The following is a 15,764-nucleotide window of genomic DNA, read 5'->3' on the forward strand; positions in this document are numbered from 1 at the left end:
GTCAGATTATGTAATTGTGTGTTCTTGAGAAAATTATTAAACGTCTCTAAACTCCATCTTCCTCATCTGTAAAATGGAGCAATAAGATATACCTAAGTGGGTTTTGTATTAAATTAATCAATTTTTAGAAAGCAGTTAGAATAGTTTAGCATATAGAGATCAAAGTATAACAGTTCCCTCAGGTGTCATCTCCAGTGGCCAATGCACCTCTTCCACGGCAGTAGCTCCAACTGGAAATCTCTGGCCGTGATTCTGGATTTTCCCTGACAGCCTTGACTTTGAGGTTCTTTTTTTTTTTTTTTTTAATTTTTTTTTCAACGTTTATTTATTTTTTGGGACAGAGAGAGACAGAGCATGAACCGGGGAGGGGCAGAGAGAGAGGGAGACACAGAATCGGAAACAGGCTCCAGGCTCTGAGCCATCAGCCCAGAGCCCGACGCGGGGCTCGAACTCGCGAACCGCGAGATCGTGACATGGCTGAAGTCAGACGCTTAACCGACTGCGCCACCCAGGCGCCCCTGACTTTGAGGTTCTGATCCCAGCACCCCATTCCATTGTTCACCAAGGGATTAATTTTCTCACCTATTTAACTTGAATGCTGTTATCACCTCCTAGTAAGTGGAAAGTAGAATTCTAGTAATCCATGGCAGGCAATGGTAGTGTAATCACTTAAATTAATATCTGTGGTTGCTTGAAATAAAATGCCAGATGGAGGTAAGGGAATTGAAAATTCTGGAGCCTGCTGTACTCTGCCATGAAAGTAATGATAATCACAAGGACTATAGAGTAAGTTGACAACTTCGCAAGCATTAGGAAGCTACTAAATGCTAAAATTAGTGCTTTAAACTCTCAGCTCATGGCTGAGAATCTCTTATTTCTTATGGCCTAAGGACAGACCATGGCTTAGGATCAGAACCAAATTTATTTGTGCAAGTTGCTAGGGTAAAATGAAATTGAACTCACAGGTTTTCTAAATCACTGTTTTAAAGATAGGACATAGATTGGAAAGAAGTGGGATTCTGAGACTTAGGATGGGGACATTTGAGGGGACCTCAGACTAGCCCCGTAAATATCCCTGAGATCCCTATTCTATCTTAGGAAACTGACATTCCCTTGTTTAATGATTCTGTATGCAGCAGTTGCCTGGCAAAGAGATGTCTATTCTCTCCAGATACTATCCACCACCCCTCATTACCTCCAAACCCACTTCTATAATCAAACCCAGGAACCCAGAACAGAATTGTAAGGTCTATTTCAGAAAACAAAACAAAACAAAACAAAACAAAACAAAACAAAACAAAACTTATACACTCAAAGAATTGCAATATCTTGTGCATTTACATTAGCAGTAACCTGGAAAACTATATGGAGTAGATTCTAAGGATGTTACATCAGAAAAGATAGAATATATTTGACAAGCCAGGCTAAATTTAAATACATATGTCCTTACCTGAGATCCCAATTTTGATATACTAAGTTGAGTATCTAATGGTTTACTTGGTTGGTTGACTTCAATGAAGCTGAGATGCCAGAAATTCACCTCACATAATATGGAGAAATGAATGTAAAAAGTCCTATTCAAAAGGGCCAACCCACAGAATATACGAAAGCATCAAGGTGATGGGAATGTTGGAGTGGATTTGTTATGTGTAACCTGCTCACCCTTTTCCTGACTATGTTGCATGAAAAGGACCAGAGGGCACTAAGGTACTGAGAAAACATTAGTGAGAGAAACATAGGCATCCTTGAAAGCTCTGAAATGACTATCCTTTCTAGAGCAAGGATGGGTTTTCTGATTTCAGTGGTAATGTTGGCAGAGTGGTAGAGGCCATGTGTCAATACTTAACCATCAGAGACAAGGGGGCACGATTACCATAATGGACAACAGGGGCAAAGTGGCAATTGGAATGTTTTGACCCTCAAGGATATGTGGGGGTGCTTCCCTGATGACAAGGTCTTTAGGAATGAAATAGATGGGCAGCCTACTAAAGTATTACTTGATATATACAACTGGGAAAACTATGGGTCTAGTGTCCAAAGACCTGACTTGAGTTGTTACAAAAGGAAGTCATAGCCTCTCATTTAGTTGCAGACCTAAGTTATGCCACATACCCAGGGCCCAGTGATTGAAGGAGAAACTGCTCTTCCCTAACAAAATAGTAAGCCAAAGGTAATATCACATCCCTGTGGGAACTGCAGGAATTCGGGCCACCATCAAAGATTTGATAGTTGCAGGAGTGATGATTCTCAACACACTTCTGTTTAACTCCTATGTTTGACAGTGACAAAGCTAGATGGTGGCTTCACTTGCAGCTTCCGATCCATATATGGCACCTTTTCTGGAACAAGTCAACATAGTCCTGCCATCTAGTATGCTGCTATTATCTGACAAATCATTCTCCCCTCATATCAATTAGCAGCAAAGTTTCAGCTGTCGGCAATACACCTTTACAGTCTTACTTCAGGGCCATGTCAACTCTCAAACTTTTGTCACAGTCTAGCCCACAGGGATCTTGATCATTCCATAGAACATCACTCTGATCTACTACATTGATAACACCATGCTGATTGACTTGGTGAACAGGAAGTAGCAAATATTCTTAGTAAGACACATGAATGCCAGAAATACAAAGACTCAGTGAAAGGATTGTTGGAATATCTCCCTATAGCAGTGGTTCTCAACCAGAAGCAATTTTGTCCCCAAGGGAACATTTAACAGGCAATATCTAGAGAGATTTTTTGGTTGTTACAACTGAGAGTAAGGGAGTTAGTGGCTACTGGCATCTAGTGGGTAGAAGCCAAAAATGCTGCTAAATATCCTGCAATGCACGGGACAGCTCCCCACAACCAAGAATTATCAAGCCCAAATGTTAAGACTGAGGTTGAGAATCCCTGCCTTAAAGTGAAAGAGAAGTTTCTATACTTTGCACATCCTAACACTAAGAAAGAGGCACAATCTTGGTGAGCCTTTGAATTTTGGAGGCAACATATATACCATATTTGGGTATATTTCTTTGACCCATTTACTGAGAAACCTGTATTCCCAGGAAATGAAAGTCTCTGCCACTCCAGCCTAATGATTCAGAAGATCCAAAGTGTCTGTGGCAAGTAAGGATACTGTTTGGACCCTCTGGCAAACCCCAATAAGATATCTGATGCACAGAATTTTAGGATTTTGAACACAATACCATGTTCTCCTCTGCTGAAAGGGCACTGGATTCTGGTAGAGACCATGTCTTGATGACATCAAGATCGATGTCTCAGCTGCCATTCTTTTTTTTTTAATGTTTATTTATTTATTTTGAGGGGGGTGAGGGGCAGAGAAAGAGAGGGAGAGAGAGAATCCCAAGCATGCTCCACACTGTCAGTGCAGAGCCTGACGCAGGGCTTGATCTCCCAAACTGTGAGATCATGACCTGAGCCAAAATCAAGAGTCAGATGCTTAACCACTTAACTGACTGAGCCACCCAGGCACCCCATGCCATTCTTGGACTGCCATAAGATTGGGCATACATAGCAATAAACCATCATCAATTGAAAATGGTATAGAAAAGATTACACTTGAGCAGACCAGGAGGTTGCATGGGCAGGTGGCTCAGACCCCACGGCCTCATGAAGAGTTCCCTATAACCAGTTGTCACAGAGGGAAAAAAAACCTGGGCCTAGTTTAAAAATGGGTTTGCACAATATGTTGGCATCAGGTGGAAGTGGACTGCTGGACTATCACCATTCCATTCAGGAATCACTCTGAAGGAAAATGGTGAAAGTCAACTCTCTCCCCAAATAGGGAGAACTTTGGGAAGCACTTCTGGATGCCCATTTTGCCTGAAGAAAACATGGCCCAAAGTACAAACCTCTTCTGGCTCATGGGTAGTAATTAATTATTATGCCTGTTACTCAGAGACTTGGAAAGAATCATATTGGAATATTGATAACAAAGAAACCTATGGAAGAGGTATGTGGATAGATCTCTCAAAATTGGCCAGTAGGATGAGGATTTTTGCTTCTCATGTAAATGCTTATCAAAAGGCATTCACTGAAGAGAGGGCTCTCAATATAACCACGTGAATGACCCACTCACTCTGTGAACTATGGTCAGATCCTTTATTAAGCCACCTCAGCCTGGTTCAGTGGGCCTGTGTACTAATAGCCATGGAAGCAGGGGTGAGAATCACCAGAGAATAACTGACCTAGTAGATTGGTGGAATGGGCTACTGAAGTCATAATTACAGCACCCCCATAGGATAATAACACCCCTGTGAGACACAGTGCTGTCCTACAGAATGGAATACTGTATTTGCTTTGAGCTAGTGACCAACAGATGGTGCTGTTTCTCTTACAGCCAGAACACCTACGTTCTGGAAACCTAATGACTCACTGACAAAGTCCACAACCTTAGACCCTTCTAGAGGTCTTAGTTCCTCTTTTAGTTTGGGTTCTTGTCCTAAGACAGGTCTTGGGTGCAAATTGTTTGTTTGGGCAATGATCCTAGTAAACACAAGTGAGGAAGAAAGGAAAGTGAGCCAGAGAAGGGAGAAAAACCAATAAACGTGTGACAATGAGTAGATGAGCACTGTAGGCAACTAAAGCTCAATCTCACCAAAAACCCTCTGAAAAACAGTATGAAATAAGCTTCAGAATTGTCCTTTAGGGGTACAAGAAACCAAGGAATATACCCAACAACTCCTACTCACAGGACATTAACTTTCTCACATTCTTGGGCTATAATTCCCTTTGGCAGAGTGCCAGAGAAAGCCCATCAGAAGAGACAAGAGAAGGGAGAAAGCTGTCATTGTTCAGGGAACTCTCCATTGCAGCTGCAGATGAACTCAGGTGGACTGATAGGACATGGAGAGAGGCATCCACCTCATCTGCTACAGTCCCAAGGGAGGTATGCTTTCATGAGAGTACACAGTAATGAATGAGAAAAAGAAACTGCCACCTGACTATTTTGGGGCCTCATGCCACTGAACCAATAGCCAGAGGAGAGGTTACAATACTGGATGAAGCAGTAAGTCCAATTAGCAATGAAGACAAAGAGGACCCTATCTGGTACCCAGGGGGAATCAATGGGGTGCCTCTGTTTTTCCATCTCCAATTGAAAAGTTTAAAGGAAAACCCCCAAAGAAGGCAAAACCCAATAAAGGCAAGACCAGTAGGATTCAGATCCTTCAAAAATGAAGGTTTAGGTCACTACCCAGGTAAAAACAACAAACAGTCAAGCACTAACTAAGGACAACAGAAACATGGAATGAATAGCGAAAGAAGGAAGTGATAAATATCAACTCTGCTCTTATGACCAGTTATAGAAATTACTAACAGCTATGCATATTTGTGTTATGTATATTTTAATAAAATCATTTCTTTTTTTTCTCCTTCTTCCTACTAATTTACACAAAGAATGTCAATGGTATTAACTTTGCCAATAAGTTCAGATGTTACCAGACTATAAGAAACACAGTTTATTGGGAAAGACTGAATTTCCTAGAGATGATGGACTTTAAGATGGCAATGATGACTTATCTCACCCAGGTTGAGGAGATGACGAGGGCATCTTCATTTGTGTGAAGCACAGTTGCATCCTGTTAGAAAGAAGCATGAAACTGTAATAAAGGAGGTAAATATTTTGAATAGCTAATGATGTGGACTGTGACACTTATTTGCCTGTTTGCTCTTGGCCCGTTCCCTGATCTTCCTCTGCTTTGCTCTCAGGGAACTACATTTCCTGGCATCCCTTGGCAAGTGACTTCCAGGTAGATTTGGCCAGTGAGAGGCCCTGACAGAGTACTGAAAGGTGGAAGGAAGGGACAATCAGGGTATTATGCTCTCTCACTCTTTTCTCAGGCAACATGTCCATTAGTGGCTATATTTCCTCCATGTCTCCAGCTCTCTCCAAACAATCTAGAAGGTGGTAAAAGCAAGTTCTCCCCTGGAGCTTCTGGAACGAGTATGGCCCTTGCAACACCTTCATTTCAGCCCAGTCAAACTGAATTGAGACTTCTACCTCCAAAACTGTAAAAGAGTAAATATATGTTGTTTTAAGCCACTAAGAGTATCATAATTTATCATTGTAGCCATAGGAAATCAATAAAGGAACCAACATTTTCTTTGTGTACTTTTATATACCTGCATTCTATGTGTATTATCTAATTTAATCCTCACAACAACACTAGGAGATAGGTATTTTAAAGATAAACAAATCAAGATATAGGGAAACTAAGGAACTTGTTCTAGGTGTTATATTTAGTAAGAGCAAATCCAGGGCCACCTGACTATAAAATCCTCGCTCTTTCCATAATGTCACCCAGATCTCCTCATCAATCTGGGCTTTGGTTTCTCCACTTTCCTTCTACTACATGACCCCAAAAGTCACAGGGTACCTGGAAAATGAATTAATCTGTTATTGCCACCTCCAGAGGGAGGAAAGTCCAAGTTAGTCATGTGAGTGCCATTTTGTTGGGCAGAAAATTGCTCAGAGGATCAGTGATTCTGGAGCAGTCAACCAAGGTGTACTTCGTTCCATTCCCTCAGAATACTAAATTTAATCCTCTAAATTTAATCTCACAGAGAAGAGGTGCTACCACCTCCATCCATCCAAGAAGAGCAGCTTGGTATCAGAAAGGAGTGGAGGTTTGCACACTGGTGTCTAACTTCAGCAACTTCATGAATGGGGATGCCATTGTGGTGCATGTTGGGGATCAACTCTGTCTCTGTGGGCTATCTTCCTTCATTGCAAAGCCTGGATAGCAGAAAACTACTTTTTCAGACTCCTTTGCAACTAGGTTTCTGAATGTGAATTAGTTTCTGATAATGGGATAAACTCATGAAATATGACAAGTAGAAGTGAGATGAAGCTGAAAATCACCTTTTTACCCTTTAAACTATCAAGAAAACTTGTGAAAATGTGAATTTTTTTCTGCAGCTGAATTCCTATAGCCATTTTCCAGCTTTCTGAGTGCCAAGAGGCAGTGAAGTCATCCATGGTGGTAGGGGCAACAGCTTCTTAATTACAGTTTCCAGACCCTGGTCCAAAACTATATAGGTGTGTCTTGAATAATTCAAATGATGACCTCAGAATGTTGCTGATGGTCCAGTTCTGTATTTTTCTGGGAATAATTTCCAGTGGCCCAGACTAGATCTTGCTCTCCTAGACCTTATATGCATCAATTTCTTGTAATAAGTTTCTTCCTATAAAAAGTACCTGGAATGGTTTCTAATTTCTGCATTGAACCATGAAAGATATAGCTTTCAATTGAAAAAGTGAAGATGACAAATTCAACTTAGAATATATTTAATTTGAGGGGGGCCTAGGTGGCTCAGTCGGTTCAGCCCAAGTCATGATCTCATGGTTTGTAAGTTTGACACCACAGCTGTGCTGTCAGCACAGAGCCTCTTTCCAAACCACTGTTCCCCCCTCTCTCTCTGCCCCTCCCCCACTTGCTCTCACTATCTCAAAAATAAACATTTAAAAATATATAAAATTTTAAAAAGAACATATTTAATTTGAGTTGCCACTAAAGTGTACAGATCCAATTGTCCAACAAATATTTATGAGCATATACCATATCTCAGAAACTGTGCTAGCCAGTGAAGAAAGACCAGTGAAAAAGAGATATAGCTACCCTTTTAAGTGGCTTAATTCAGGTTAGAGAGGCAGATACATAATCAGGAATAGTGTTATAAATACTCTGGTAGGTAGAGTACCCTCTATTATAAAGGGTACATAAGAGAGTCATCTAACCCAAAGTTGGGGCCCAGGAACATATCTGGGAGGAAGTGATAGCTCTCTGAGACTTTGAATTAATCAGAGTTCACAGAAGCTAACACTGATTCATTTAAGCAGAAAATAAATTTGTTTAACTGATACAGGAATTTGAATGTGGACTATACTTTAGATAATAGCGTTATATCAATGTTACATTTTCCGATTTAAACATTTTTTTAATGTTTATTTATTTTTGAGACAGAGAGAGACAGAGCATGAACGGGGGAGGGTCAGAGAGAGAGGGAGACACAGAATCTGAAGCAGGCTCCAGGCTCTGAGCTGTCAGCACAGAGCCCGACACGGGGCTCGAACTCACGGACCGTGAGATCATGACGTGAGCCGAAGTCGGACGCTTAACCGACTAAGCCACCCAGGCGCCCCTACATTTTCTGATTTAGATAAATGTATGGTAGTTATGTAAAAGAACATTCATGTTTTTAGGAAATATACACTGAAGTATTTTGGGGTACGGAGCTATGTTTACAACTTACTCTCAGATGAGAGAAAATATGTGCATGTATGTATGTGTGTGTGTGTTGCAAAAATGGTTAAGGAATTCCCATATTCCTTTCATTTAAATTTACCAATTGTTTACACTTTGCTTCATTTCCTTTACCATTCTTCCCAGTGCTTGCTCTCTTCCACCCCCACCCCCCACTTTCTCCCTGTCCTAAGGGCATATGGCTCCTTAACTATTCTTACAATTTTGCTGACAAGTATGAAATTATACAAAAATCAAGCTTTGCAAACCAAAAAAAACATGACATAGGAGCTGTTCCAAGAATTTCCCAGTGCTGCCCAGCCAGAAACATACCCAAATTCATACCCCGAAACTTGTCATTGAAAGCACTACTTCTGCCCAAGAAACTTGATCCTTCTGTAATGCTGCTAAGAATTCCCCACAATCCTCCTGTGGCTTACTCCCAATATAGAGTATTGGAAGATTGTGTCTGGTTAGTGGTGGGTCCTAGATCATGTACCCATACCCTTACTGTAAGGAAGGTAAGAAAATATTTGCCATTTTCAACTTCTAGAGTAAGAGGCAGATTTAAGGTGGGGAATTCTCCAATCATCGAAATCATCCAATCATCCAATCATCCATGCTAGATGGAAAAAAAGTGACAATATTCACTAGAGCTCACTTCTTTGCTGCCCCTGTCCAATATTAACATAACTCTTCTTCCTGTATTTAATCCTGCAGAAGAAAAAATTAAAATGTGCTCACTCCCTCCCTAAAAGAATGATAACCTCAAATCCCATTGGTAGCTGAATACAGTTTGACTCTCTGTATGGTATTCAGTCCTCATCTAGTCCCATCAAGATCCTCTCTCAGAATTCTGTAACCCATGAGTGAACTTGTAAAGCTAAGCACCACCAGCATGCCCTGGAAGAAAGGGATGGAAAAGAAAATAAAACTAGTTTAAAGTATATGCAGAGCAGAACATGTGAGAAAATTAGGCAGATTCTATAAGCTTTATTTCTGCAAATAGTCACAAGGCTGGAATTGATATTTCTAACCTCTATCCTCCACCACTCATTTCATGTTCTCTTGCCCAGAGCAACAATTCCACCTGGTCAGGCTTCATTACTTGTTTGAATGACCCAAACCTTCATTCCCAAGGGATCTGAGCCTTTGATAGTCTTGCCCACTTAAGATTGTTGGAGTCTTCCATTTACTTTGCCACTGGACATGGCAGTAATAAGGGTGACCCCAAGGAGATCTGTGAGTCCCAGCTGTAGTCTGTTAAGCCCCTGCCACTTATCAGTGACACTATCTCTTCTTGATAGGGACGATCAATCATCCGAGTCAGTACCTTTTTTGACCTGTTTTCCTAGTGATAGAAAGAACTTCAAGCACCCAGGTGGCAGTCTTAATTTCCAATTCAGAGGACCTGAATTGGACCTGCCTCTGGCAGAAGCATTTCTCTCATGCATACCAAAACCTCTAAACTAGCCCATCAAGGATCATGGAAAGAAAACCAACATTTTTTCTAATTTGCGTTATGTATGAAAGATACACTTCCAGGGTGCTTGGGTGGCTCAGTTGGTTGAACGTCTGACTCTTGATTTCAGATTGGGTCATGATCTCGTGGTTGGTGCGATTGAGCCCCACATTGGGCTCTGCACTGAGTGGAGCTTGCTTGGGATTCTCTGTCTCCCTTTCTCTCTGCCCCTCCTGCTCAAGTGCATGCTCTCTCTCTTGCTCACTCTCTTTCTCTCTCAAAATAAATATATAAACTTAAGGGCACCTGGGTGGCTCAGCAGGTTAAGCGTCTGACTTCAGCTCAGGTCATGATCTCACGATTTGTGGGTTCCAGCCCCGCATCGGGCTCTGTAATGACAACCAGAGCCTGGAGCTTGCTTCAGGTTCTGTGTCTCCCTCTCTCTCTCTAGCCCTCCTCAACTTGTGCTCTCTCTCTTCCTCTCTCACTCTCACTCTCACAAATAAATAAACATTAAAAAAATGTAATAAATAAATAAACTTAAAAAAAAAGGTATACTTCTCACTTCCATCTTGGAACCTATACTTTTACAATGGAAAAAGAAAATAAGACTATATTTTGACTGCTGACTTAGAGGACACCTTGAAAACTAGCACCTTAACCTTGGAAAATCTTCTGGCCAGCATTATTTTAGTTTTCAATAGACCATCATACCTCTCTATAAGACCATTTGTTTCTGGGTGATGGAATAAATGATAAGACCAGCAAATCCCATAGATATCAGTTCATTGCCTTAACTCTTTCATCATAAAGTGTGTTTTCTTTTCCAGAAGTAATATTACATGGGATACCATGAAGGTGTATAAGATATTTAAGGGCTATGGATGATGGTATGGTCTAAGGCATGGTGGGCAGGGATATTGAATGGTACCATCAGACAGCAATCATCCAAAGACTACCATATATCCCACTTCAATTCTAAGCATCCTACTTCCTAATTGATGCTTTAATTTTCACATGAGAGAAAGGCTATGAATTCAGTAAGTGCTCAAATTCAACAACTGAAATTTAAATCTGGTTTTCAGCCATCTACAGGTATAGAAAGCTGATGGTTTTCAGTCCATACCTCCAGTCATGGTCACTGCCCAACACAATTCATTGAAAGATCACATAGGCTGGTGTGTTGGTTATGTTTTTAGTTCATAGTAATTACTATAAAGATGATATTTGGTTAAAGCAAAAAGTGTACAAAACAGGGGCGCCTGGGTGGCTCAGTCGGTTGAGCGTCCAACTTCAGCCAGGTCACGATCTCGCGGTCCGTGGGTTCGAGCCCCGCGTCGGGCTCTGGGCTGATGGCTCAGAGCCTGGAGCCTGTTTCCGATTCTGTGTCTCCCTCTCTCTCTATCCCTCCCCCGTTCATGCTCTGTCTCTCTCTGTCCCAAAAATAAATAAACGTTGAAAAAAAAAATTAAAAAAAAAAAAGTGTACAAAACAAATGATGGATTTAGTACTAGGTATCAGAAAGCAAAATTTAAAAAAAAAAAACAGAAAAAGTAAATAATTGGAAATAATAATTTCTCACTTGAATCCTTCTCCAACCAACAGAGGGTTCAAAATACTATATTTAAGTTCCCGAATATAGATCATAACGATAGATCATCTGCATCAACTAGCTACCAATACAATGCTTCTGATGCTTGATGAGCCCTTTATTTTGTTTTCACCATGTGATCATCCAGCTTGTGTTTGAAAATCTAAGATGACAGGAAATTCAACCTAATCTGAGGCCACTCTAAAAGCTAAAAGTTCTCCCTATAAATGGATTTTCTTGTTACTGTAATTTATACCCTTGAAACTAATTTCACATCTTGAAGTTTTTCATATTGCATTGTTAATGAGGTTTCTACAAATGCACATAATCTTTCATATAGAAAGTGAGTTAAGGGGCGCCTGGGTGGCACAGTCAGTTAAGCGTCCGACTTCAGCCAGGTCACGATCTCGCGGTCCGTGAGTTCGAGCCCCGCGTCGGGCTCTGGGCTGATGGCTCAGAGCCTGGAGCCTGTTTCCGATTCTGTGTCTCCCTCTCTCTCTGCCCCTCCCCCGTTCATGCTCTGTCTCTCTCTGTCCCAAAAATAAATAAAAACATTGAAAAAAAATTAAAAAAAAAAAGAAAGTGAGTTAAAGTGCCTTAAAAGTATAAATATAGTTATGCATGCCAATATATACTGTGATTCAAGTTTAATGGTTTTTATAACAGTTGAAGTCCAGGTGTTGTTTCCTATAATAACTTAGGGTCATATGGTCTTCATTAAATATCAATTGGATAAATGACTACTTTCTTACACTGGAGAAAGAATTGGGTGCAGGTAGTTCATTTGGGAGAAATTTTAAGTAAGCTTCCTTGAAATAGGTATTTGTTTGCATGTAATTTATTGAGAATGCACTCAGAAGAGACAGAGAAGTGGGGGAGGAAAGCAGGATAGGCAAGGAACTATGGAATAATGGGATTCCAAGTGAAATCTAGTTTCAACCTCATCCTACAAGAAGCTGGGGAAGTATAAAGTGCACTATAGATCTTGTCTTGCCTTGAAACAAGGGAGTAGAATTTTTGTACCCTTGCCCCCAATCAATTATTTGTCACAGTTTATGAAATGGGAGGTTGGTCAAACTCCAGGAACCTCCAGCCCCAGAGGATTTAAATATACAAGGGAAATCCTCCAGAGAAAGTTGCAGGTATGGCGCATTACTTCAAGTACCTATGGCTGCTGGGTAGTGGATACTACCCAACCAAACTGGGAAAAGGGATCTCAGAAGATCTGGGCAGAGCATCAACGATATCTGCAAAGGCTACCTCTTGTACCGTTCAGATCCGAGTGCTTTACACATTCGGTTCACTCTACTCTGTCATGTCTTTCTCAAGGATTCTGGTGAATTACAATTTCTGGCAAAATAGAAGAAAGTAGTCTTTGTGAGATGAGCTACAGTCTCTCCTCTGTAGCGGGACCCAAGGCCATCGATGACATTCATCATCTTTCTCCTCTACCATCCAATCTAGGTTCTCCTCATCCGCAGGTAGTACTTCTGCTGGTCTACATGGTTTGTTTGGTGAGGTGACCCAATCCTCATCTCTGGGGAGCCTGAGCTCCCGATTACCATTCACTTATTAGGAATAGTTCCATTTATAGTTAAAATTGCCATAAGTACGAAGAGACTCTTTAGTGGATCACCCAAGTGCCAAACATTTCTGCCTATCCCCACTGTGCAGCAGCAGACCTGTCTCCTCATGATTTCCTTCACAAGGTTATAACTCCTTTCTACTGGCACAAAGAACCCAAAGTAGTAAGGAGGCAGTCATAGTATTAAGTTCAGTGGGGTTCTTTGTTTCCTGGTATCGGTATCCTCTTTCCAGAAAGCAGGATATACAGAACCATAAGACCTAAAGTTATGGAGACAAAAAACCTAAATTCTTCAAACGGGTTTCTAAGAATGACAGTGAATGGAGCTGCTCCTACTTCCACTCTCTGGTTCCCAGACCCATGTATTGTACTGCCTGGGGACCCAGAACCACAGAATGATTGTTGGTTGAAGGAATAAAGAAAGATAGAGACCATCCTCACAAAATATCATCATAGCCAGATGTTCATTCTTTACCAAGGCACAATAGCATACGTAGAGATACTTTTCAAATGGTTAAAATAGAGTTTAACTCTATTTTCAAAGAAAATTCTCTGCTATAGACCTCATGGCTTTACTATAGAACCCAAGTGGTCTGTACTATGACTCTCCTCCTGGGACTTGCTAGGGTAAATATGTAGGTAATAAATATTGATTTTTTTAAAAAAAATTTATTTTTATTTTAGGAAGAGAGATCATGCATGCAAGTTGGGGAGAGGGTCAGAAGGAGAAAGAGAAAATTTGAAGCAGGCTCCATGCTCAGAGCAGAGCTTGATTGTGGGGCTCTATCCTACAACACTAGGATCATGACCTGAGCCGAAATCAAGAGTCCGATGCTCAACCAACTGAGCCACCCAGGCGCCTCTGATTTGTGAAATAACAACAACAACAACAACAACAACAACAACAACAACAACAATATCTTGTAGAGTCTAACATGTAGAAAGAATTATACTACATAACAACAACAGCATTAAGGCATGTGATGGGTAGTAAATGTTATTAAAGGATTCTAAGATCCCTGCACTATTCAGAGAGTGGTGAAAGTCCTATCTTATATTAGAGAAATTTTCAGAAATCAAAGATCAAGGTTATAATCTCTTTGATAACAAACACTAAAGGAACAGTAAATCAATGTGTAACTAGCAAATGAATAAAAGAAAAAACAAAATAATGAAAAGAAAATGAATTTTAAAAAGGCAAGAAAAAGGAACATAGAACATATCAGACAGGTAGAAAAGAAATAGTAAGATGATGGTTTTAAACCCAATCTCTCAGTCACTATATCAAAAATAAGTAAATTAGAAGGCAAAAATTTTGAAAACTAAATATAAATATTCAACCATTGCTGTTTCAAGAAATACACCTTAAATATAAAGATACAATGAGGCTAAAAGTAAATGTATAGAAAAATGTATACCTGCAAACAGTAATGAAAAGAACCCTGATGTAGTTATACTAACATCAGACAAGGTAGTCTTTGTGACAAAAAGCTTTAAAACTAAAGATAACATTTCATAATGTCAAAATGTCAGCCTACCAGAAAGATAATAAAAATCATGTAGTTGTATGTCCTTTTTATTTATTTATTTATTTATTTATTTATTTATTTGGAGAGAAAGGGAGAGAGAGAGAGAGAGAGAGAAAATCCCAAGCAGGCTCTGCACTGTCAGCACAGAGCTGATGCAAGGCTTGAACCCACAAACCAAGAGATCATGACCTGAGACGAAATCAAGAATTGGATGCTTAACCAACTAAGCCACACAGACACCCCAGAACTGTACGTCCTTAATAACATAGCTTTAAATATATATGACAAAAATTGACAAAACTTAAAAAAGTAGAGAAATAACCAGAGTAGGAGATTATGAAACATATCTCTCAGTAACTGATAAAACAAGCAGGCAAAATACCAGTAGAGTCATAAAAGATCCATACTATGCAATGAACAAACGTTACCTAATTGATACACATAGAAAATTGCAATCAACAACTTCAGAACACAGATTATTTTTGCCCCAAGGCACCAGGTGGGGGAGACATGGGGAATAGGAGTCCAAGAACTGGCCTCTGTAACAGAATAAATAACAGATACAATCATGTCTGTCTTTTCCCCTTGTATTCCAATTCCACTCTCCTACTGAGTGCTGGGGAGAGAGGGCATGAGAGATACCTTTCACTTTGGGTATTATGAGTAAAATGTAAGGATAGAGACCAGGAGCCATATTTTGGAGGAGATTCAAAGGTCTAGTTTGTTATACTCAATTCCAAAGCATATGTTCATAGAGGTGAGATGGATCTAGGCCAAGCAGCATTTGTGGTGGGAGGTGAAGACATGCAACAAGAAAGGGAGAAAATAAGGAAAAGCATATCAGGCAAAAGTTCATTACAGAGAACTGACACAAAGAAATTCCTGAGATGGAATGCACATATTTGGTGAGGATTTTTACCTTGTCCCCAGACCTTGTAGGACATTCTAGGCTATGCTCCTCTGTTTCTTTAAGCTATTTCATTGACAGTAGTACCTTCCTTTGTATCTTAGTTTTGCATAAAGCATATCTGCCTTCAAAAATATGTATAACACATACAGAAAAACTCTCGAAAGTTAAACACCAATGTTAATAGCAGTTATTTATAAGAATGTGATTTGTGATCATTTTTTTTTGCTTATTTGTATATACTGACTTTCCTAAAATAAACAAGCATGCATTATATATATCCTTTGTTTCTGCACTACATTGCAGTACAAGCCTTTTTTTTTTTTTTTAACAGAAATCAACCTCAAAGGCCCACAGACCTGAGTTTGATCTTGAATCTAAAAAACTGAAGCCCAAATCATTCACAAGTCCCAGAACACCATCTTGTGATGGAGCTGCAATCAT

This window comes from Prionailurus bengalensis, chromosome B3 (assembly GCF_016509475.1).
Source record: "Prionailurus bengalensis isolate Pbe53 chromosome B3, Fcat_Pben_1.1_paternal_pri, whole genome shotgun sequence".
NCBI classification, from domain to species: domain Eukaryota; kingdom Metazoa; phylum Chordata; class Mammalia; order Carnivora; family Felidae; genus Prionailurus; species Prionailurus bengalensis.